The 26,472-nt window shown below is 45.6% G+C and overlaps 1 protein-coding gene across 4 annotated transcripts in view; it reads right to left on the reverse strand.

Annotated features, from left to right (window-relative positions):
• SLC1A2 (solute carrier family 1 member 2) overlaps positions 1–26,472 on the reverse strand; it is a 139,492-nt gene that overhangs the window by 53,574 nt on the left and 59,446 nt on the right. The gene's annotated exons all lie outside the window — the stretch shown is intronic.

A 26,472-nucleotide genomic window follows, 5' to 3' on the forward strand; every position in this document is an offset into this window, starting at 1 on the left:
GTAGTCTGCTTCTCCCACTCCTTCTGTCCCTCCTCTTCCCCACCCCTCTGTCTGTCTCAATTTAAAAAATAAAATATTTTTTAAAAAGACCTACCACAAGCAGTGGTAAGGATTTTGTCTAAGAGTTGCCCACCAAGGTAACTCTGAGAGGCAAGAATCTCTGTCCTGTTTTCCAGAAAGTAACTTCCTCAGGGTCATAGGTTATAAGAAATGGAGATATAAACCCAGATATGTCTGCCTCCAAAACCTGAGCTCTTCCATTCTTAGATCAATGGCAAAGAGGTGATGTTGAATGATCTGAATCAGATCTGAGGTCAGAAGAGTTATGACCTAAATCATGCCACATTAAAATGCCTCTGAGCTCAAGTCTTCCCCATCCTGGTCACGTCAAAGTCATCAGTGTGGGTAGGCCAAGCTTTGCCTCTCTTTTGGAAAGGATGGTTTACCTAGTTTTTTAAAAATTCAATCTACTGTGGTTTTTAATATGTCATTTGCACGGCCAAGGCTGCGCTAAGCTGCCTGCATCATGCTACACAGTGTCCAAGAAGGATGGCTTTAAGAAGCACGTGATCACCTTCATCCTTCAAGGCAGCCCAGATCTTTCCCAGATAAACCCATGTGACCCCAAACCACGGTGAGGGTCTGCAATGGAACGCTTGATGGGGTAATAAGCACCCTACCTCTTTTTCCAGCTTTGCCATTTGCCAGGCCAATAAGATTTTCAAATTTCAGCTTGGAGTGTGACATAGAAAGGCCTATTATTTATTTATTTATTTATTTATTTATTTATTTTACTTTGACAACTTAAGACACTTTTGTCAGCTGCCATTTCCAATCACCATCACGTGATTACAGATTTTTTTAGCCATCTTTAACACCTAGAAAGATGGGTCACAGCCTCCGACTAAATGGCAACGCCTTCCAGGATGGGGGTGTGTGAGCCTTATCCCGACATTCTCACCACAGACTGGAAAAGCTTTCTTTGGGGACCATTATCAATCTGCAAACCTGTGGTTTAGAGCCACTGGTTGTAATAGAAATAGCGTGGGTTTTGTAAACAGGGAACGTGGGATTCAAATCGTGCCTCCATCGCTTGCTAGCTGTGTGGTGTGTAGAAAGAAGGCCTTGATGCCTCGCTTGTGGAAATGAACATCACAATGCATGTTAGGGGCCTGCCATAGCACCGGCGTCTGCGGTCCCTTCATGCAGGGAGCGTGGACACACACAGTCTTCATCAAGTTCATGACGAGGGTGACACGTAACTCAAAGGACCTACCCATTGTCACCTCCATCCCAGCAAGACGCTGAGCTTAGCTCCCAGAGTCTCAGATTGAAGACCAAGGACACAAGCACATCTACTTACTTTTTTACAACGGGCTGCTTAATATACTTGCTACCAAAATACTTTGAAATTAGGAATGCTGTTTCCCGGTCTGGTTAGAATACCCAACTGAAACCCTTAGTCCAAAATATAAGCATCTTGGTCTTCCCATAGTGGCCTGATTATCTACTCATCTGGTTCGTTTGGGGCCAACCTTGACTAGCTGACATGTGCGCACTAACGGTCTCTCAGAAAGTAGGACAGGACGGCTCGCAGCAAGCAGATGAGAGCCAATCTGATCAGCAAGCAACAAACAGCGCTTCCTCTAATCACTAAGCGAAACAGACAGGAAGGCTCTTTGGACGACACAGCAGAGGAAAATGATCAAAACGATCCTTTTTAACACGGATAGACCACATTTTGATGTTTCCATTGGGATCTTTTGATATTTTTAAACACGTCTCCAGCCAGTCATCTGAAGCTCTAAATCAAGAAATAGCCAAAAAAGAAGGGGGGCCATGTGTGTTTCGGAATTAAAGAAGGGATCCGTCAGCCAGCCTTTGGCAATGTGCGGCATCCCCTGGAGACTGTATTCCCCTGCCTTCTGCTTCAACTGAAGCCATTTTGCCACTGATGTTAGACTCGGGCACATGGTTGGTATTTAAGAGAGACTAACAAGTATTTACACCAAATGTTCTGGCAAATTCCATAGGCTATAACAAAACTGTCAGGCATCGACACAGCCATGTCAAAGTGAAAACAGACAGATACTGGTTCAACATGCACTCAGTCCAGCAGTTGGCTTGGGGGCCTGTGGCGCATGATCCTTGGTCTGATTCTCAGGCTGTGACAAAATGTCCCTGCAACCCCGAATCAAAACCAGCCACATCAAAGGAGCAGCACCAAAATGCCATGAACCCACATGTATTTACTGAGAGGATTCCCATGACGTCCTCAGCCCCGCGTCCCCCCCCCCCAACTTGAAATGAAACAAATGCTCCAGGCTCATAGGAGTCCATGACATCTGCATGTAGAGAATGATTTGTAAATTACCTCTGGATCCCAGCCTGCATCTAGGAATCCGAAGTCCCCTAAGAACTCCTGGTAAAGATTCCACAGCAGCCTAAATGATCACTGCATCCCCAGAACACGAGGAGAGCACGAAACAGCAAATATTATAGAAAATAGCATTATATCATACTATAGAACAGTATAGAGCTGTTTCCAAGCCGTATACAGCTTCAGAATATCTTAAATGAGATTATCCACATACACGGCTATCTGAATGCTGGTTCCTGAAAGCACATAGTCACAGCGGTAATTGCAAGGATACCTCCCACTTACTGAGTATTCTGTACGTCAGCCACTCTGCTCAGGAAAGAGTAAGGGGCAATCCTTGCTCTTAAGGAGCTCGTGAGGGGAAACAGAAAGCCCTTTGTACAGTACTAGGCTGCTTCACTTGTGGGTCACAGTCAAGCTCTGCAGGGCTTACCTTGCTATGGGAAGAATGGCACCCCACCTTGCATTGTGGGACAAGAGTGTTCAAGAAAGGCTCCCTGGAGGGCTGATGCCAGAGCTGTATCTTAAAGAAAGGATTTAATGCCAACATCTTCATCTGCCACCAGTCTGTGAGCCCTGGGAGAGCAGGGCTGTGATCTTTCACACCTTGCTCCAAGTGCTTGATGAATGTTTGCTTGGAGAAATGAGGAATTAGAAAGCAACAACAAAGGACACCTTGCTTTCTCCTGGGAACGAGGCCCTTTCATGGACAGACTGGTAGCAGCCGGCTTTAGCAAGCCTCCTTCCAGGCTTGCATTTATGCCACAGAATTCCACTGGACACATATGACAGACCCCACGCTGTTCGAGGTGCTAAAGATACCATGATAAACAGAGAGGGCACATCCCTCACTCTCACAGAGTGTGCATTTTAGTGGAAGACCAACTAAATGAACACACATATTTCAAGTGGAGATACGATCAGGGCGATTCTGCCTCAGAGGCCCGGGGAAGGCTTCTGTGACAAGGAGACATTAGAACAAAGAAAAGCAGAAGATAGATGCTTTGGAAACCTGTCTATCCAAACTTGAGCTTGAAGCTCCCACCAGATACAACTCTGGACATCTACATGCTGGATAAGCATAGGAAGTTATCTCAAGTGTGTATTCTTAGTCCCTTATCAATCCTCCCTTCCTACAGCTTTGGGGGTACACCCCAAACCAAGTGAGAAGGAATTGAAAAGTCCAGATGTGCCTTGGTTGGCCCAAATCCACCCAGCCTGATGCTGGCCAACACCGCTGACCACTTCAAGTTCTCCTTGAGGGCCTTTGGGATGGAAGATTTAGCAAGACAATTCCTTAACATTGGATGTTTCTGTAAACCAACATCTGCTGGATCACTCCCCATAGCCCCGCAAAGCATGGCCACGTGATGGGACAGCCGTTTGGATGACTGAAAACCGGAAGAAAGAGCCTGTAATATCCTTCAGCCCAAACTTCTCCACCGAATGAGGTCGACGGCTGTTCACGCGGCCGTCACTGGCCCGTCCAGATCCCTGAAAGCTGGCTCACCGGCACACTCCGCTCATCGCTCAAGACTCCCTCCGTGGCCCGAAAGCGAACATGTCATCGGGCTGGTGCTGAGTTTCCAGCTCTTCTCGGAACCTGCTTTTCATTAGCGTTTGATTTCCCGTGCTCTGTCAAGAGCCTCTAAGAATAGGCTCATTAGATGTGGGGTCAGATTCAGAGTTCCTGCCTGCACCCTTCTGTGTTGCCATATCTGGCACCAAACTCTTTCTTCCTCCTCCACTGGCCCGGTGAGATGGCAGCAGAACATTCCCAGGGAATCCAAAAGCAACAGACGTGTTTTGGCCTAGAGGCTGTGAAAGCCCCCAAGGGACATCACCACGCAGCCCTCTGCTGCCCAGGGCCGAGAGCCTGAGGGGACAACACACAGGTACTGCCCTATTGGGAGAATCCTAGGTCAGAGCCTCAAGAACAGAAATAGAGCCTACTGAGGGGCTTTTCCTCAAGCCGTTGGCATGCTGGGGCTGGCAGCTCAAAGCATGGAACACCACAATGTGGTGATTACAGTTGTGATCACCCCACGTCCGGGATTTCCCCGGCTCCCTGAAGAATACCACCTTTGCTGTAAAAGGGACTGGAACTCTAAGACAGTGGGGGTGTTGACAGCCCCCCAGTCCCGCCGCCCCCGCTAGGTCCTGTAAGACCTGCTGGAACAGGGTCAAGGATGCTCAGTGACCAAGAAGTCAGACTCTCTCTCTCTCTCTTTCTCTGACAGCCACTGTGTCCTCAAAGACCCCATGAATGAAACTCAAGGTTTACAACCCCCAAATCTCCCTCAGTCCCTTCTTCTGTACATCTTTGGGCTTCTATATCCATTTCTCAGATCCCAAAAACACTTTCTAGAAAGGACCTGTTGGTCCTTCACAACGATATTCCTTTTCTATGGCCTTCTCCTGGACATCCAGAGGTCTGGCTAAAGAACATGGCTTATAGTTTTCCCAAACTGTGACAGGATTGCACCTGTGAACAAAATAAAACAGGTAGTCAGGTGGTCTGGGTTCTAACTCCAGGCCTGCCGCTACCTGGTTGTGTTAGAAATAGCACGGGGGGTAAAATGGGTATAAAGCTGCTTAGGACAATCAAGAGACAGGAGATAAAGTAGTACGAAAACAAACTCAGTGTCAGAAACCAATAGGGTTTAGGTATCATTTTTGGCCAATTTTGGGGGGGTGTCCCAGGCTCTTAACTTATAAAATAAAAGGGTTGATTTAGAAATCCTTTAATGTTCTAAGGTTCTGTGATTCTCTGTGGGGAGGGAGAGGATCTTCCCCACCCTCAGTAGCCTCCATTTTTGGTCACTCGGGACTGAATAAACTTAGAGTTTACCAAGGGATGAATCATGACCTACCATGAGGGGACCTTCCAGTTGCTTCGCGTCAGTCCCCACAGGGAGAGGCAGACATGTGGCTTAGAGACAAGAGACACACCAATGTTAGACCAGCCACCATTGCTTTCTGTCCTTAACTGTGTTTCTTTTTCCAAAAGCATGATTTAGTAACACTACTAATGCTGGGTTAGGGCTCAAATTTGCTACCACAATTCAGGCTCAGGCATCTTCTTTTTTTTAAATAATTTTTTAAAGATTTTATTTATTTATTTGACACAGAGAGAGACGGTGGGGGGGTGGTCACAAGAAGGCAGAGAGAGAGAGGGAGAGGAGGAAGCAGGCTGCCTGCTGAGCAGAGAGTCCAATGGGAGACTCGATCCCAGGACGCGGGGATCATGACCTGAGCCGAAGGCAGAGACTCAACACTCTGAGCCACCCAGGCACCCCCCAGACAAAGGCATCTTCTTAATCCCCCATCTACACCCCTGACCAGGTCTCAGCCTAGATTTCTGAGATGGGCAGGTCAATGTCACAGAAACAGAGTCAAACAGGTGGACTGGCCTTGGGACCAGCCAATCGCCAAACTGATCCCTAACTCCCCGAGAGACCACCCATATCGTTCACAGTCAACTCGCACGGAATTGGAGATTCTTTCACACACAGGAACTTTCTGGATGAGAAACTGCAGGAATAGGTCTTTTCTTCATACCATTTCCCAAACCAGTGGGCCCCCACTGGCTAACCTCACCAAAGGCAAATATAGAGCCAACTGGGGCTTTTGGGTATCCTCACACAAGGAGCAAGGAAGAAGTTAGAGGAGACAGAGTTCTGATGAGGTAAATAAAAACAACATCCATTTCTCCCAGAAAGAGACTATTAAAACACCAGCCACCAACTGATTAGCAGGTGCCAAAAGGTGGCTTCTGGTGACTGTGTGGAACACAATTACATCATTCCATGGCCATGGGGTTCTTCATTAAAATCTCCTTTCCCTGCCATGCCTGGGACAATGCGTTAATTTCTTGGACAATGCCATCCAGTTCACTGGGTCAGCGTAGAGCTTCCATGAGAGAATACTAGGAAAGCACCACGGAATATGTAACATGTAATTGATATTCAAGGTTAGTTCCCCTCCTTTGTCTTAAATGCCTAAAATTGTGCAAAATGACCATTAAGACAGTTGCTTTACAGTGGAGTTTGAGTGAGTTGAGTTTTGGCGACAAATAGTGCTTGTGCTTTTTATGAAAAGGAAGTCCCCGAAGAGCCGGAGTGGGTGGGGGACCTGGAAGGTTCCCACTCTATAAGCATCTACACTGTGGAATGACTGGGCAACCTCTCAAAGGACATCAGGAATATCTTAAGTATAAAACCTCTGGACCTTTGTAATATCCTAAAGCTAGGGACCTACGCCAGCTTCAACACAACAGTTTTGCCTGTTTCCAGAAAGACACACTGCCAAAAAGAGACATAAGATGCCAAGGAACAGTGACCCTCCCAGCCTGGGTAGCAGGATTGGGGTGGAGTGTTTAATCATCTCAAATTGGGAACCTCTTCTAAAAATAAAGATCATGCCATGACCCGGGAGGACACTGTTCAGCCTGGTCTCCAGGGGCACATCGCTCCTGAAGTAATTGCTACCCACCTCCGTTTCATCGGACAACATGAAAATACATTTGAAAAACATCGCACAGCTCCAATAAGCAGGGAAATTCATGTGGCATGCCTTCTGGGTTTTGAGCCACAGGGAACTTGGCCCTCATCCCAGTTTGCCTTGAAGCAAATTCTTTCCTCCGATGAAAATGTCCTCCCCATCCTCCCCTCCAGCCCAATAGATTAACTTCTACTTCTTCTTCAAAGCTCAATTCAAGAAGGACTTCCCTGGGGCGCCTGGGTGGCTCAGTGGGTTAAGCCGCTGCCTTCGGTTCAGGTCATGGTCCCAGGGTCCTGGGATCGAGACCCACATCCTGCTCTCTGCTCAGCAGGGAGCCTGCTTCCCTTCTTCTCTCTCTGCCTGCCTCTCTGCCTGCTTGTGATCTCTGTCTGTCAAATAAATAAATAAAATCTTAAAAAAAAAAAAAAAAAAAGAAGGACTTCCCTGAGGAAGTCTTGGTTGACTTTTCACTGCTCCCCCTGCAGCTTACCTGTGCTGACCTGCACTGACCTCTCCTGAGGTATTATCACAGTGATTTGTCTGTTTCCCCCCTAGAATATAAACTCTGAGGACTCAGCCTTGTCCTACTCTCCCTCACACTCAGCATGGTTCCCGGTATATGGTAGAAGCTCCGTTTTTGCATGTTGAATGAATGAATGAATGAATGGGCGATAAAAAGCATGTTCTAGTCCCAGGGAAGGCCTCCATTAGGCAGGAAGGGCCAGGTCAACACCAGGTAGGGCTGGCCCTTCCCCACTGGCAGTTCTGAGGCAGCTGCCCCGCCCAAGGCATGGTGGCCCCAGCGCTGCCAGTGTCCTCGTGGGAAGATGAAGCTATGAACCAATCTAGGCTCAGCTAATGAGGCCTTCAGGGGAAATTGAAGGAAGACGCCTTAGGATCCAGCTGCCAAAATCAACAGCTCTAAATCTGGGCCTTCCAAAATGTCCTTCTACCAAAGAGCATGACCGCTCTTTCCTTTGCCAGAAGGATTCTTCTGGAAGCGCTCTTAATGAGCAGAGCTTTGGATCTGGCCCTCAAGCATGGGAAGTTCTTCTACTAGTCCCTGAAGCTTCCCAGCCGAGCCCTCCCAACCTGCCAGGCAGGGGAGCAGCTGGGATGCTGACTAAGTCGCTTCATTAGCCACAGGGCCTTCAGGCACCAGGCAGCGATCAGGCACAGCAAGTGGCTGGGACTTCCTGGGCAGTTTGGTCACACTTCACAATTGCTTTTCATCAGTGTGGTCCTTCCCCGTCTTGAGCAGCAGTCTGTGTGCCTTTTCTCTCCTTCTAGACCAGGCAGCCCATCTTGAAATGCAGTATCAATTCCAAACAAGAAGACCAGTGATCATTACAACCCTGCAAATAGTGAGATTTCCCCAGGCTGGCCCTGGAAACGCCACACTATGCTTTTGTGGGGAGATGTTTTTGGACTTTCTTTATGCTTCTCTGGGGGGGCTTCAAAGGTGCCCACTTCTGACTTCCAGAGCCTGAAATTCCTCCTCGAGAGTCCCACCCTTTGCACCTCAGATTGAAGCCAGAGGCCATGGAAAAAGAAACCTCTTCCCTGACAACCCAGTGTGAAGGAGCTTCTCAGATCTCTCCCTAAAAACAGGATGTGCTGAGGGGGACCCTTTGACATGGGTCCTGGCTACAACCACACCCAGGAGCCAAGTAAAAGGAGAGGAGTTCAGGACATTGCAAATAACCTTGACCAGGAGCACACCAGTGCCTAGGGTCAGGTCTGAAGTCAACTGTATTTAAAACTCCATGACCTCAACAGGTTTTCTAGAATACTCTCAATCTCCTTTTTCTTTTTTTTCTTTTTGTTTTCAATCTGAATACTAGTTTCACATGTGTGTTCAAGTTGAGAAACTTAATCAAGCTGTTCACTTAAGATATGTATGCTTTTCTGTCTATGCGTTAGACTTGAATCAAAAGCTTAAAATAAACAGGCAAACCAAATTATGTTCTTGGCCCCCAAGTGGCTGATTTCATAGCAGTAGCTTTGCCAGCAAAGAAAAGGTGCTAATTTTGCCCAAGAACACCTTATACATGGGAGACATGCGATCGTCTCCTTCAGATGAGACAGAAATGGCGGGATTTGGGGTGACCCAGGTTATAAGAGAGGACTCTCACTGACCAAAAAAAGGTGTTTGTGGTCCTTACCTTCCTTCTGATTTTCCATGCCCAAAGCTGCCAAGATCCCTCAACACATCAACGTCCCTTCCATATGGAGACTCTTCTTATAAACAAATCACCAACAGTCCATCAGTTGAATTGATTAAGAAGTCACTTAACAGTAATTTCATGATACGTTAACAAGTGCAGACTTGATAAAACACTGTCTTATCCCTTGCCTTGTTTTGTCTTCACAGCATCCCTAAGAGGGGAGGAATGATCCCACCTCAGAAATGGAGATCCTGAAACTTGCCAGAGCTCAAGACTTAGAAGCAATGGAGCCAGGGCATGAGCCAGGGGGTTGTACGGCTGGGATTAAATCTATGTTGCTATCTGCCTTGGAGGCCAGGACTCTTGGGGTCCATCCTTTCTCGGGGTATCTGCGAGTGACGGACACCTTCAGGTTCCTCAAGGCACATGAACTTCGAAGACATGCCACCAAGCACCCAGACAAGGAAAGCAGAGAAAGGCATGTGCTTCCAGTCGAGGAAAAGAGTGAGAGGAGGTCCGGGAACCCATCACCTTGTTACATATGTTAGACGAGGTTTGCTTCTGGTTCCTCAGAGGTACCATGTGGGCAAGGGGCACCCTTGTAACTGACTTCTCCCCTTGGACAGCCACTGTGCACAGGTGTCATCCTGTTCCTGGGGCCTCAGGGAGCACGTGTTGATGTGGAATAACCCTGGGCTCCTCACCAGGAAGGACTCCCCTCCAGCACACCCCCCTGCCCCCTCAGAAGGACTGAACTGTCTGGTAACGGGTAATAAGAAGGATACAAATTCTGATGACTACAACAATAGCAAGTCATGTTGACGCAAAGCTTACTTTTCTAAGCCTTTTATATATAGGAACTCAATTCTCACAATAACTTCATGAGGTGCATACTATTATCGGCGACCTTTATTGGAGGGGAAATGGAAGCACCAGATGTTTCCATTACTGACTCAATGTCACTGTTTGTGGTTTGTAGAGTCTGGATTTGAATGCAGGCAGTCCTGAACTTGGAAAACCAGGTCAGCTCTCTCCAGTCCTGGAAAAACCGCTCTTAACATTCGGGAATTTTGTGCTAGCAATGAACAGGGACACTGAACATGGAGGCAAAAAAGTTTTGCTTAGGGGGAGCAAAGTCCCCAGGGAAGAAGGAAAATGTCTAATCCAAACCAGAGCCTCCACACCGTCTTCACAGAATCCTCACAGAATTTCAGGACTGGAGAGGCTTTCAGACCTCCATCCACCTCAGGACAAATGATTATCTGGTCAAGGGACCCTAAATCAGTCTCTGAATCACTTGTGAAAACCACAGACCTCCAAAATGTGTGCCCACACGTGGGTGTTTATAGCAACTTTGTAATTATGAAATTATGAAACTGCCAAAACTTGAAAGCAAACGAGATGTCTTCCAGTAGGTGAATGGATCAATAGACAATGAGCTATTGCTCAGAGCTTAAAAAAAAAGGCTATCAATCCATGAAAAGACATGGAAGAGACTTGGATACACATTTCCAAATGAAAGATGCTAATCCAAAAAGGCTACATGTTCTATATAGGACATTCTGAAATAGGTAAAACTAGACAGCCAGTAAGAGTATCAGTGGGGGCGGGGGGCTGGGGGAGGGAGGGGTCACTAGGTGAAGTACAAAGGATTTTTAGAGCAGGGATACTCTGTGCAATACTAGAGTAGTGGATACATGTTAAACATTTGTCTAAACCCATAGAATGGTCAACACCAAGAATGAACCCTGGTGTCAATCTTGGACCTCAGGTGGTTCCTCAGTTGTAACAGAGGTAGCTCTCTGGTGGGGGGCTGTGGATAGCCCCGAGATCTGCTGTGTTTACGGGCACGGCAGGGGTGTGTGTAAGAAATCTCTGTCCTTGCCGCTCCATTTTGCTGTCAATCTAAAGCTGCTTTCAGAAAATAAATGCTACTGGAAAAAAAATAAAAACAAAAACAAAACAGATCTCCAAGCCCCATCTCTGAATATCCCAAATGAGCCCATCTGGGTGGGGCCTAGAGCTCTGGGCTTTTGACAAAGCACCAGGTGACTTTGTTGCAGTCCACGCACGTGTGGATGTCTAGTCACTGACGGAACAGTTGCAGGGAAGGGGACCCGGTACGTGACACATCTCACCATCTTGTCACTGCACAGCTTCGGCGATTACCAAGTTCTTCCTTCGTGATAAACCTAGAACTCTTTCCCTGGGGCTTCTACCCACTGGTTATTCTTTTGTCCTGCAGAGCCATCCAGGAACAGCAGTGACAGTGACCATCAGGCAATGTACTAGCTGTTTCCCATGCAAAATTTTGTGCACTCCCCCCAACATTCTCACAAGGCAGGTGCTATCATTATTGCTTCTTAATGGATGAAAAACTGGAGGTCAGTGATGAAGTCATGTGCCCAAGGGCTGGTGAGGGGCTGAGCTGGGATCAGAAGCCAGCTCTCCCCAAGCGAAAGGAATCATGCTTTTCATCATAACACGACACTTAGCAATACACAGAACCTGCCTCCCTCTCCATCCACTAGCCTCCCAGGCACCCCTCCAGGTGGGGACTGGTCACATCCTTGCTCCCCAGAGCGAGGCAAGGCAGGCTTTCTAGCCCTTCACATGTAGAGCCCTAGAATCTGCCAGAGTCGAGGCTTTGACCCCATACTTGAGGGAGCTCTGGTAATAAACAGGGACCACTGGTTGATTTTTTAATATGTGCCCACAGTAGGCATAAAAACAACCCCCACCACCTGCAGAATGCCCAGGCCCTAATCCCCTGAACCTGTGACTCTGTGAGTGACTTGCGGCAAAAAGGAACTAAGTTTGCTAATCCTGAGTTGGAGACTTTTTCTTGGGTTACCCAGGCAGGCTCCGTGTAACCACAAACAAAGGTCCTTACGAGTGGAAGGGAGGAGGCAGGACAAGAGAGCATTAGAGAGACAGCAGCACAAGAGAGACTCAGCCCCACACTGCTGGCTTTGCAGATAGAGGAAGGGGCCATGAACCAAGGAATATGTGGGTGTCTTCTAGAAGCTGGCAAGGGCAAGGAAACACGTTCTCCAGAGCCTCCAGGAAAGAGCACAGCCCTGTAGACACTTTGCTTTTAGCCCTGTGAGATCCATTTCAGACTTTTGACCTCCAGAAGTATAAGACAATATATCTGTATTATTTCAAAACACTCAACTTGGGGTAGTTTGTTATAGCAACAATAGAAAACGAATGTGGTCCCAGGCCCTAGGCTCAGTATTGCCTATACTATCTTACTTGATGTTTATAATAAGCCCAAGACGCAAGGCGGCAAACATGGAGCTCCTCTCTGGGCCCACCTCCCACCTTCTAGAGCTCTGTCCAGAGATGCAGCAAGCCCAGATTCGTACTTCTCAGCCTCCCCAGCTGAGAAGCAGGCTGAACCCCTCAGCACACCCTTCCTCCCTTCGCCCAGCTCTGCGGGAAGAGTTAGAGGCTGAAGCAACAGCTTTCTCTCCTTTGCCAGGCGCCAGCTGGTAAACACCAAAGGCTGGCCAATGTCACATCTCCGATGGCTCCCATCACCCGGGGAAGCACCTCAGGACCTCCCCCGGCAGGGACCTGTGCCTTTCCTTACTTCGGTTCCTTCTCACAAGCCATAAATTTGTGGCTACCGATCAGTTAGCAAAATATTCAGCCCCCGCTGACTTTACCAGTCAACTCAGCATACCGATGGCCCCAAAACCTCTCAACTAGCTTGATACGCTGATTCTAGAAGGGAAAAACTGAGCCATCGCATCACCAGCAGCAGGGAAATCCTCCCCTCGGGAAAGCTGCTTCCTAAGAGGAGAACGTGAATTTCTTACACAGGCCACTTGCTGAGAGAGCTGCTTCGCAGCACCTGACATGGACATGGCACAGTCCACCAGTAGTCCACTCCTCTGTGGTTACCCACTTCCCATGGTTTTTTTTTTGTTTTGTTTTTGGGTTTTTTTTTTTTTAAAGATTTTACTTATTTGTCAGAGAGAGAGCAAGCACAAGCAGAGAGAGAGGCAGGCAGAGGGAGAAACAGGCTTTCTGCAGAACAGGGAGGCAGATATGGGACTCAATCCCAGGACCCCGGGATCAAGACCTGAGCCAAAAAAAAAAAAAAAAAAAAAAAAAACCTGAGCTAAAGGCAGACGCTTAACCGACTGAGCCACCCAGGTGCCCCACCCACTTCCCCTGCTTTGTTTTTTTTTTTTTTTCCCAATTTATTTATTTTCAGAAAAACAGTATTCATTATTTTTTCACCACACCCAGTGCTCCATGCAAGCTGTGCCCTCTATAATACCCACCACCTGGTACCCCTGCTTTGAATAGACAATGTCCTGCTTGGTGCTTGGGGATTAGAGTACTTCTCACATTCGAACCTGAATGCTTAGTGGACTCTGTGATATTGCTCGTTTGTTTTTCTTTTTTGTTTCAGAGAGAGAGGTAGAGAGAATGCAAGCAGGGGAACGGGCAGAGGGAGAAGAAGAGAGACACTCCAAGCAGACAGCCCACTGAGCACAGAGCCTGAAGCAAGGCTTGATCTCATGACCCTGAGATCACAACCTGAGCCGAGATCAAGAGCCGGACACTTAATCAACTGAGCCACGCAGGCGCCCCAGCTGCTGCTCCTTCGAATACTCCTTTCCAAAGCCCTGGCTTACTTTTCACGCCTCGATGTTACTGCATTTCACATTTCATCACATTCATGCTGTTTCCTCAATATCTTAATGTCTTCCCCAGAAGACTTTAGATTCTCAGTGAATCTAGGACCCCATATGTATTAGATGCTCAACAGTATCTGGGGGGAGGTAATGATTTGGAGGTTCTAGAGGGACCCAGTTCTACAGATCTGGGAAGTGCCCTCTGCAAGAGGCTGGCCAGCTCCGGTGGGGCACCGGGTAAGATGTTCCCCGCCCCCATCCCCATGGATATGGGTTTGGAGCGAAGCCAAACAAAGCACAAGGAAAGAGGGCATGAAACTCCTTAGCCTGTGGTCTCCCAAAGCTTGAACTGACACCCAACGACCTTGCCAAAAGTAACTGCAGTTTCAAGTTATCTCAAGGGGACACAACTAGACTTTTTATGCACTTCCTGAAGGCATTCCAGTCCTGCCTTCCCTTGACACCCAGGAAGTGGTCCAGTGTGTTTGCCATGAACCACCAACACGGCTCCATTCCCTTGGCGATGGAGGTGAGTGCCCTTCGTCCCCGGTGCTTGGGAAGAAAGGTTCAATCTTGTTCAACTTGTAAAATCTTTTATTTATTTCTAAGCATGTTTCTTTTTTTTTCTCTAGCGGTCTCTTAAATCATAACATCAAAGCAAGACCATGTCCTGTCTTTGTTTGAATCCACTATATAATGACCTGTACAATGCCAGGCCCCTAGCTGTATTCAGTAGATCAAATTAAGTGCTAGGACAAAATATGGGACTAGGGGTTGGATAAAATCTGTAGTATTCCTTGAAATGAGTTCCCTGGACTCCAACACATCCTAGAGCTTTGCGTGAACACAGAAGTGGCAGGCTCTTTTGCCGTGGGCAATCCCGCCTTCCTCCTCTACCCACCTTCTCCCTGTCTACCCTAAGGCTGCATTCAGCCCACATGCAGCCCTTTGTGCCTGACTTGAAAACAGATCCCACCCCACAATCCAGTCCTGAGAAATCACTATTATACAGGATGGGGAGAAGAAGAAGAGGCTTCCCATCACACATCATCCTGCAAACACATAATAAAATTTCATTGTAGGCATCTTTCTTCTTCCCCCACATATGCCCAAAGTGTCTCTCTTTTCTCTTTACTTCCTTTTTCACTCTCAGCTTCCTTAGCCCAATCAGCAAAACAGCCTGATGGACCATCTAACAGCTGCCCAGATGTTGCCCCTCACACATGCTCTCAGGGTGGGTCTCGGTCCCCATCCCTCCCCACTTATCAAATGTTCACACAATGTCTCTTCCCTGCCGCTAAGAACCTATGACCTTGTCCCATACCATTATACCCAGAATAATAGATGTCCGCAAATCTACTACTACTTTCTTTACAGCTAAGCTGAATAAGTAGTAACTTTAACAATGTTAGTGGTAATGAGTTGGGTATTAATTCTGAGACCTCTTTTAATTTGCAACAATAACTCCCTGCAAATTGTTCAGTTTAAGATTTTAACTGAATATTCACACTCTTCATTTTAACGTTGTATTGAAAGTACTAACAGTGCTTACCCACCTTCCAACATGATGAAATTCAGATGAAAAAGTCAAGCTTTTCCACTTGGAGAGTGTTGCAATAGCTCCATATGAAATTTTTGAGATGTTGGTCCACACAACCCTTTCTACCCCTCCAACTTCATTTTTTGCCCACCAGGTTTCCCTGTGGGTCTGACAACAACAGGAGATTGTTGTTGTCATTGTAGAGGTTGTCTTTTTTCTTTTTTTCATTTGAATCATTTCACAACATTTAAAAGCTAGTAGATTTCAGATCAAAGTCCTGGAATATCTAGATAGCCCCAAACCTGGATTCTTGATGGCATCCATTAGCTAGAACTGAGAAGTGATTCTTCTATAGATAAACACTGATTTTCCAGTTGGCCACAGACCCCATCAGTCCCTATTACTTCCCTGACACCAAGGCCAAGCACCAAATACCATTTGTCATTGTGCTTGCACCGCTGTATTTCTGAAAGAAGTGTTAGGAGGAAAGTGAACTGTTCCCCAATTTTGGTCACATACTTTCCTGGCTCCTATTGCATTTGTTAGCAGCCTGTCCCATTTATAGAAGGGCTCTTTCCCTGTGCACTTCCATAAAATCCCCAAACAAGGAGTGAATGCTTCTCTCCCACATTACAAAGTAGGTACAGGGTGATTCAACAGAGTGAGTCACATCATTACCAAGGATGTCACATAATTTACAACATAGAGCCAAGTCTCCCAGGGGACAAGTGTGAAAGCGTGAAGCCGGTGGCCTGCGACCTCACCTTCCCCGAGAGCAGACAAAGACAGTGCCTGAGAAATAATCCAGGACTGGCTCACGGATGGCAGAGGGGAGAACTGGCTTTCATTGTCTTCTCAGCAGACCTCCTTGTTGTGGATGGTTCCAGGATCATAACTCTCTGGAGTGATGACTTAGCATGTGTTAAAATGCAGAGTGACTTCAGTCTGCTTTTACAAGTCTACCATGGGGGTGAGGGCAGGGTGTGCCGTTTGGCCATTTGGACACCAGCCCGTACAGTCAGGAAGAGAGCAGTTATCTGCAGTATCTCTTAAGATGGACGTTTTATACCATGTGAGAAGGGCTTGTTAGTCATTTCACACATGAGGAAGCAAGATTAAGTAAGGGTCTTGTTGTCTAACAGCTAGGAGAGGGCAAAGAGGGGAATTACATCCCCATCTATCTGTACTGAAAACCGAATCCTTTCTAATGGCAACATGGTGGCTACGAGAGTCTCGACCCTCAGGAGAGTGACATTCCTAGACGTTCCTTAGCTCCTCCATCATGGACCTGACCTTGAACTGTCCCAGAGAGAGTATGCATATATGTGTGAGCGTGTGTAGAAGGAAGGGGTTGCTGTTTTTCGTTGTTTTGTTATTCTTTTTTATTATTTATTTATTTATTTTAGAGAAAGAAAGAGAGAGAGAGAATGCAAGCAGTCAGAAGGGCAGTGGGAGAGGGAGAGATAGAACCTCAAGCAGACTCCCCACCAAGCACGGAGCCTGAGCAGGACTCTATCCCAGGACCCCGAGATCATGATGAGGGCCAAAATAAAGGACAGGGTGCTCAACTGATTGAGCCACCCAGGAGCCCCTATTTTGCCATTCTTGAGTAAACCTCTCATTCACCAGTCTCACCAACACACCCAATCTCAACTACATAGTTCATAATTCTCAAAAAAATCTATATTTCTAAATCTATCACTATAAAACTTAGTTATTGAAAACTCTATTCCCTAAGGATGTTGAACACATATATGGCTTCTATCCATACTATTTCTAACATCAGCCTTAGCAACAGGAGTTGCAAAATGACAGGAGGCAACATGATGAAGTCACTAGGAAATAATGAACCGAGGTCCCAGAGCTCCTGCATCCTGAAGTCAATCCTCACCCCTTGTTCTCAGATGACAATGATGATCCTGACCCAGGGCAGACCACATGGCCTAATTCTATGGCTGAAGAGGATGTTCAGCAAAGTATTTCTAATTTGAGATTTTCCTCTGACTGATGTGAGACCTCATTTTTCAGAGAAGGAAAGATGGTCTGTCATGAGTTAACATGAGGTTCCTTGCAAAGATGAAAAGCCAATCTGTACAGTCCCAGACTTACCCCACAGAAGATGACAGAAAAGGTTTCTTGGCACATCCTACCTTTGAAGGTGACCAGAGATATCAGTTCCTTAATTGTATACTATTAATTTCTTCTTTTCACCCACTGGGCTTGGTTATCCATACCAGTAGTGAGTCTACTACTCTCTTTAGGTAGCATACCAGCTCTGTGGTAAGTGACTTCCTTTGCTGGTTCCATGCAGGTCTACAAAGGTGATTATTACTGTCTCTATTTTATAGACAAGGAACCCAAGGGAACTAACCTGCCTTAAATCGCCCACAGCAGAGAAGGCACAGAAGCACAGGCCTAAACTTACATCTATCCAACTCCAAAGCCCAAGTTTTTAAAGACTATGTTCAAGCAACTAGGCAGTCAGTTCAAAGATTCCATCTTTTGGTCTGTTCTTTATCACTGACTAGAGTTTAGAGCAGAAGTTGGTGAATCACAGCCCACCACATGGCCCAAGAAACCTAAAATATTTACTATCTGATCCTGCGTAGAAAAGTTTGCTAACCTTTGGCTTTAAAAAGTGGTAAATCAACCCCACATGTTCCATTCTGTTTACTTAGGTCTCTGTAGTACATGAGACCAGAGGATTCCAAGACACAGCTTTGATTCATGAAAATATTTCTTTTCATTGATTTATGTAAGTGACCCTGAGTAATAAGAGTTGGAAATAGATCTGGGGGCAGGGGGAGAAGTTGAAGAGCTGTGGTTCTAAAATAGCCACCTTCTAGATCATGCATGACTGCTGGTTAACCAAAATCCATGAAAGTTTCATCCACCATGAAGAATTTGGGTAATGAGTCCGTCCCGAAGAGTGCAGACAAAAGTGTCCCCAGGTCTGTCTCTCCCTGTCCAGGCTAATGGGGGATTTGAAAGGAAGCCTTTAATCAATATGCAGACAAATTGAAGACAGGCTGTTTTTAGATGGCTGCCAGCATGCTAAGACAAAGGAAACAGAGATAAAGGGGTAGTAAGTAAGGCAATGAGTAACTATTCATTTTCTTCCTTGTTTTCAAACGGAGCAAGAGGTGTTTAGTAATCTTTGTGTAAAACAGACATCTGAGTCATCCCGGCAGCAGAGATTTCTCATGAGTCATAAAACTCATTGGGGTCCAGAACCAGGTCCTTCTGCTGGCTTAAGAGCATGCCTAGAATGGTACCAATACTAAGTCACCACACTATGTACTTCGGATGCAATGAAAAATCAATGAATCTTTACACTGTGATTCTACCTGTGTGCTCAAATGTACTAGACACACCATGTGTCCTTCAGGTAAAGTAGTTCAAGGCTCCAGGGGAAGGGCCGGAGAAAACAGCTGTCAATTCCAAAACAATCACTAGTTTTCTCTGTGAACTTGTACCTGTGTCATCTCTTATGTGAGCCTCAAATTCATCTGTAAAATGAGGTATTCAAATTGGAAGCCTCTGTGGTGCCTTCCAGCTCTATAAGTATATAGAGTGGAAGCTCCATTTGTTCTATACAACAAGGGTTGTATAGAAACAACCATTGAAGATTTTGATGACATATTACTCACAATTCATCATATCTCATTATGTAATTGGTATTGTTATAATTATCCTTAATGTTATCACTGCTATTGGCCTTACTTACCACATAAATAATAATAATAGCCAGCACTTGTTCAGTATATTATATGTGTCATATGTCATTTGTTGGAGTCTCTGGAATAAGTGGGAAGAGATGACTTTATGCTCTGCATGTACAATCTTTTAGACCATAGGTCAACAAACTAGAGCCATAGATCAAATCCAGCCTATAATTGTAAATAAAGTTTTATTAGAACACTTGATGAGCCAAGCTAATCATTTAACTATTGCTTATGGTTGCTTTTGCACTACAAGGGCAAAAGTAAGTAAGTGCAGCAGAGACCCTAAAATATTTGTTATCTGGCCCTTTACAGAAAAAAAAATTGCTAACCCACCTCATTTAGCCCCTAATGGCAAGGCTCTTGCCTACCCAGTATCCATTTAGTACTCTTTTGGTTCTAGTCTCCTAACTTCCCTCAGGGTACCTCCCTCCCCTCCTCTACTACTCCTGATCCTGTAGTTTGGGTGGAGTTGATCTACTGCCCCTCTCAGGCCTGGAGAATCAAGATATTTCATCCTTGTGACCACGAAGATTTAGGGGTGAGAATGTGGGATTCAATCCTAAGACTTTTGTTGGAAATAGTGACCAAAAAGCTCTCTTTTGCTGATATTTCTGAGTTACTAGGATGCAAATTCAGAACTGCCAAGGAAGCTTCATGGAAATGACTTGCCTGTGTTTGAAAACAAGAGAGATGGAGGAAAAAATAAAATGCATCTTGATGGTAAGAATTTAGCCAACTATGACTGAAGCTACTGGTAGGTTTTTTAGCCAATAAGCCAATACGTTCTCTTGTTGGTTTAAGTCAGATTAAGTTAGGTTTGTATGCCCTGCAACTAAAACAAAACAGTCCTTCAAAATTGACATAATCATGTTCTCCGCTAAGACTTCTCCACCCAAAATCACATAGACATGAGTGGCAGAGACTAGGATCTAGGTCTACACTGAGCTCTGCAAGATGAAGGAACCAGTATCTAGAACTCTCCAGAAGATCTGATTAGGACAAGGATAGAACCAACAGGCTATTTTCCTGTCTTTGAGGAAGGCACATTTCAAACCACATCTCTGTTCTCCAGGGAGCAGTTGCTTGGAGATCATCCTGTTTTCTACTTCTGACTATCCCAAGGCCTATCAGAGTACTGGCTTCTCATGTGGTAATTTGGAGGAAGTTATAATGAAAAGTAATATCATAGCCATTTCTCAGCCCTTCATTCTTGCCATATTTAACAGAGAAGAATAGTGCTGTGGAGAAAACTGACCTCCTCCTGTTGAAGCACTCGGTTGCCCAGCAATCAACACATGTAAATAAGCAGTTTTAATGTAGGGAGCACCTCTGCTACATTGTGGGTCAGTAGCACCCACCCTACATTGTGGGTCAGGACCCTTCTCAGGCAGGGAATGAATGACAACAACCTTTGAAGAAGCACAGATTCTGTGAAATTGCTCCTGACTCAAACTATCCATTCCACAAGACATTGTAAAGGAGCAGATGATGCCACCCCAAATTATTCCTCTTAGGCATGAGGACTATTTTCAGCTGAAGGCAGTCAAGACCTAACAGACCCAGGAAAAGCTTTTTACCTCCTCCTAAACTGCCTAAAAGAATTTAGAAAGGGGGTTTGTACCAGAAAGAGAACTACTATCAGAGATAATATTTTCATCTGAAAGACTTATCTGCCCGGGAGGGAAAAATATATATATATATAATTTTTTTTTTGGCCAAACATTTGCTCTTCTTCTCTTCCTGGTTATTGCATTTCCCCCCTTTTGAAGCCCCAGACCCCATATCTTTCTTTAGCCAGGATGGTGGTATTTAAGTCTCAATTGCCTGGCTGCCTTTGGGTCTCATAGCTTTGTGGGATTCCTGAACATACAAACATAGTTACATTTGTTTTTCCCCTATTAATATTTTTGTTATGGGGAGTGAGGGGGTCCCAGTCAAGAACCTATAAGGGTAGAGGGAAAAAATAGTTTTCCTCCTCTACTGCATCTTCTTGTATTCTGCTTTAAAGAGAAAGACAGACTCCAGGAGAAGTAGTATAGTGCAGGGTATGGAAACCCAATCTCTCAGCAAGGTCTTTGGTTGGTGTGTGATGCAATGGTACACCTTCGCCAGCTGGAGGACTTTATAATCAGGACTGGATCTCAGGCAGACACCCTAGGGGACATGTAAGATGATCTGTCAGGAGTGTAACTGGTCCCAACACACTAAACCAAGAGAGAGTGAACTTGAGAATTTTGAGTGATTTGCAACCATAAGAGTTAAGCTCAAGTTGAAATGGAAGGATGGATGGACAGATCGATGGACAGAGATAGACAGATAGATAGATACATAGGAAATATACACACTCATAATTGTCATTCAAAGATAACAGATAATATTTCTGGAAGGACCACAGGACATTGTTAATTGTAGTGACCTCTGAGGGGAAGAATGAGTACACAGGCATCTCTGGTGAGACAGGGACTCACCGATCCCTGTGTACTCTTCAGCATTGTCTGAGTGTTTTCCCATGTGTGTTTATTACTTTTTCAATGGGAGGCTTAAAAAGAAGAGGGAATTCCCCCAAATATATTTAACAACAAATCTTTCCTTGCTCTACCTTCTAATGTCTCTTTAAGTTAAATGACCAGAACCCCATTGCCCTGGGCTGCCTAGACCAGCTTTTTCCTTTAGGGCTTTGTTCCACTGACGAAGCAGTGAGCTCTGCTCAAGTGTCACTTCCCTAAGAGACAGAAGCAGCTACTCAACCCAGCTTGTGCCAGGCAAACACGTTACCTGAGACCTGTTGCTTTGGGGTCTGCCTGGTTCAGAGGGAAAGGTGAAAGGGTCACACTGGGGAGTCCAAAGTTCTAGCCTCAAAGCCTCTGGTCCATCTGCACACAGCCAGGGACAGGACAGGGTTTCCCTGGCCCAGAGATCAAAGAGCTAGCCTCAGTCTGCCCGGACTCTAAGGTACTCGAAGTTCTTGGAATGGTCTGAGCTCCCCATCCACCTTACTGCCACCAGAGGGCAAAGTATAAGACTTCAAGGGAATGGGACAGAAAGCAGACTGTCCAAGACGATTGAGTCACTCCATGTCCCCCACTCCAGATACACACATGCACAGGTGCATTCCACAGGCAGAAGCTGGTGGGCTTTATAGCTCATTGCTCCTGCTCTCTAACTGAATGAAGTTCAGCAACGCACCTTGATCCCTCCAGCCTGTTTCCTTATCCATACACATGGAAAGAGGATTGTAGAGTCTAAATTAGATTCATTTCTGTAACATGCCGTCCCCATTAACAGCAATACTGCCCTTCTTTCTTTCCCCTTTCCCTTTGGCTCTTTCAGAAATAAAAGAATGCTTTTTAAAGAACTCAACCACAGAAAGACAACATAAACTTCTACCGGAATGAACTTTCAGACTTCCTGGAAAACTCTGCAGACACTCCAGTGAGAGTCAGGTCCCCCGGCTCTTACATAGTAAGTTACGTAAGGGTCATCTTACTCCCCCATCGTGCCCTCTCAGATTAAAGTGTGCAGGCTAAGGTCAAAAGGAAATTATGTAAGCATAATCCTAGGAAATTGGCGTATAGAACAGGGCCCAGTTCAAGAAGCAAACCAGCAGGATGTTACTGTGAATCTCGGAGGCCACGAACTGCTAAATGGATAAAACACAGTTTGAGTATATTCGGTTGAGAGTCTGGGAGGGACTCATGGAAATATTTTGTAAATGGTGTATCAGGGGGCCAGTCAGCATAGAGGCTGATTTTGCAATAGAGCAGGGTCCTGAAGGTCACCTGTGAGGTTGCATATTAACCTCTTAATTGCTACCTCGCTGGGAGGTCCGGGCAAGGCACCAGAGGGGCAGGGGGAGGTGCCAGGGAACTGAGTTCGGGGCCGGGGCACTTTACCAACAAGTATGAAAGTCTTTCAACACTTTAACTACCAACTGCACATCTGCCCTGGAGGAGAGGCATTTCTGAAACAGTTCTAATAGTGAAAATGTTTGAAACCATGTCCAAAAATCACCAATATACAGCAACATATAAAAAGATTCTTAACCACCTTAGAAATCAGAGCAAGGTAAACTAAAAGCACATTTGCACATCAAATCAGCAAAACTATCTCAAAAATCATCGCATCTATGATTGGCAGGGGCACAGAAAATTCAGTGTAGGAGTCTATTTCGGTAAGGCTGGAAGGAGGGTTGGTCTGGTAGTTTCCAACAAAATTAACAATCTGCAATACTCTTCTACCCAGCAAATGTAAAATCTGTCCTAGAGAAATGTGTGTGTGCATACACAGAGCTGCCTGTTCTTTACAGAATTGTCTGTAACAGTAAAAACTGAGAAGTAACCAGACTTCCAACAAGTAAGGGGTTGGCTGGTTCCGTGTGGGTACGTTTTGATGCAATGGAAGACTAGGTTCCTGTTGAAAAGAATGATGCATTTCTATATGAACTGACTCGGAAAAATGTCCAAAATAAAGATAAGTAAGAATTCTTCATGCACATACACGTTTATAATGCATGGGGAGAAATTCTGGAAGAAGCAAAAAACTGCAGAAGTTTACCTCTGGGAATGGGATCAGGTTTTAGAGTTAAGTATATAAGGGATCTTTTTATGTTTGTGTAGGGTTTTTTGGTAGGTTTTGACTTTTAAAACAACGTTATATTCATGTATTATTATAATTAAAATTTTCTTTGATAAATGATGAATAAGCCATCTAAAATGTTTGAAGAGGGGCACCTGGGTGGTTCAGTGGGTTAAAGCTCTGCCTTCGGCTCGGGTCATAATCCCAGGGTCCTGGGATCAAGCCCCGCTTTGGGCTCTCTGCTCAGCAGGGAGCCTGCTTCCCTCCACCTCTGCCTGCCTCTCTGCCTACTTGTGATCTATGTGTGTCAAATAAATAAATAAAATCTTTAAAAATAATATAAAAAATAAAATAACAATGTTTGGAAGAGGACAGTGTTTTGTTTTGCTTTGTTTTGTTTTTTAATGCAAGGAAACACTCACTTTTTAAAAGATGAAACCCTGAAGCTTCTGTTTGTAAAAGAGGTTACCAGGAGGCAATAGCTCTATGTGCTGAATTTACTTCCAAGCTTACCTGATGCAGATAGTAACAAAAGATAAATCCTGCAAAATGATTATGAAGTTTATGCTCAGAAAGAAGCACATAACCTGTCCAGAAGAGACCAGGGTTTATCCCTCTCAGAAGGAATGTACTTCCAAAAGACAGTGGTTCCTTTTGTCCTTTCCTTTAAAATGAGAGGAAAATGCAGAACCTCTTTTCCTAGTCTTAACTCCACTTTGTCTGGATCAGGAAAAAAAGCAATTGCCTCCCATTCACAAAGGATCTCATGCATCAGACAATACTAGCCCCAAGCTGGTCCCAAGCTGGTCCTGGTCACGGAAGTCCACCGCTGGGACATCTATCTTCTCCAGCATACAGTGGTTATAGGGTCGGACCACAGCTTGCTAGTGGGACTTGCAGCACTGCCCACGCTGACATATTGTGAGGCCTCACACAAGTCACTGAACACTCACCGATGTGTCAGAAATGGCAGCAGCCCACCTGCACGTGGGGATAATGCATTATCTGTGCATGGAGGTAATAACTCATAATAATGAAGGTGGTGAGATCTGTGCACCGGGACCTCTCCATTCATACACATGTATGCGCACGTGCATGCACGCACACACACACACACACACACACCTGGTGTATTCAAAGGTTTGATGAAATTAATGGACAGATGTGTCAACATGCAGAAATCGCTAGAAGACTCCTGCCAAAACATCTATGGCAGTGCTCTGGGGATCATTTCACCGCACTTCAAATGTTTGGGACCCAAGGTACATGGCCGAGAAGTGATCCCACTGAGAACTCAGACACTTGTCTTCTATTTATATCTAAGAACCAAATATGATCAATGTTATTAATTTGCTCATTCACTCATCTGCTCAGTAGATATCTACCAAGCATCTACTTTGAACTTGGCACTGTTATAGATGCAATAAAAAGAGCAGTGAACACAACAGAAGCTTAAGTCAGGAGCTAATAAACAAAGAATTAATGTCCTATGGCAATAAGTTCTGTAAAGAACAATGACATGACACGGTGTTGAACAAGATGGCAATGGGCTACTGCTTTACATAAGGTGAACTTTAATCGGTGACTTGAAGAAAGTGAGGGTGACCACGTAGGAGCTTAGAGAAAAGTATTTTGAGAGAGGGAACACAAGTGCAAAGGCCCTGAGGCAGAAGCAAGCCGGTTAATTCTAAGAACAGCAAGAAGGATCTCCTCACCATTTGCACACAAGTGTGTTCTTGATGGAATTAAAGGATGATCCCTCTGAAAATGCATCTGTAGAAAAAAATTTTCTTTCAACTCAAGACCCATGAAGCCCTTTATCTGTGGTCCTTGGTTAAGAATCTCTACTCTGCTCCAACTATAGAAGACTGTTGCTTCAGAAAGCTGAATCCTCACTACTACCCCTCAGGGGGGGTCAAAGAGACAAAAAGGAGACCATATCCCCTCTTTAGACAATCTGTTGGTTCTGAATTACCAGAAGAATGGGAAGCCCTTCCCTCAGTTTGGGGGCCTGAGAAATTAACATGGGGTCCCATGGAGCACATTCAGCTCACTGCCCTTCCCTCAGTACTGATAAGGGACTCTTCAGTCCCAAGCACCCTGCTTGGATCAGATTCCTGAGCCCCAAATTGGAAGTGACCTAGAGGCACTTTTAGTCTCCAAAGGTAATTAAGAAAATTGAACCATTCAATTGTGCATAGCGGCTCTGTTTCAGACAGAGAGCAAGTAACTGACAAATAGTTTTGGTGCGTCTTTAGGCTGAGTTTTGGATGCCTCAAGAACAACAACAACAACAAAAAGTAATAGGAGTAATTCTAAAAAAACAATAAACGGGCTGACAGAAGCAGCCTGCTGAGTCCAAGCAACCCACTCCATGCCGCTTCCCTCACCAGTGTCTCCTGCTCCGCCCCCAGATCTCATGTTAAGACCATCACACCTAATAATTCTTGCTAAGCACCAGGCTTCCAAGTGCAGCTTGGCCATAAAACACTTCATAAAACGTGTGGACTTTGCTCCTGCTTTTGCAAGCACAACCTTGCCCTCTCTCCTTTCTCCCCTTGGCGAGGCACAGCACGGTCCTGCTCTCGGAACTCGCTGCCCAGGCCCAAGAACCCCAGCCTGCGCATCTGCTATTGCATTGTCTGCTGATCGCATCTTCTCTGGGGAGGAACCGCTGGCTGGTTTCGTTCCCTAATGCTTCTTCAGGACTCACTGGGTGCCAACCATGACAACACGCAGGAAGGTTAGAGCCTCGGCTATGAGGCTCCTGGGACCAAGGAAGATCAACAGGGACATACAGGGGAGAGGGGCATGGAAGCTTATCACCCCCACACCGATGCATGAAGAAGTACATGCATGGGAGGGATGCCTGAGTGGCTTAGTCGGTTAAGTGTCTGCCTTTGATTCAGATCTTGGTCCCAGGGTC

The sequence above is a fragment of the Neovison vison genome, chromosome 7 (genome assembly GCF_020171115.1).
Source record: "Neovison vison isolate M4711 chromosome 7, ASM_NN_V1, whole genome shotgun sequence".
Lineage (NCBI taxonomy): Eukaryota > Metazoa > Chordata > Mammalia > Carnivora > Mustelidae > Neogale > Neogale vison.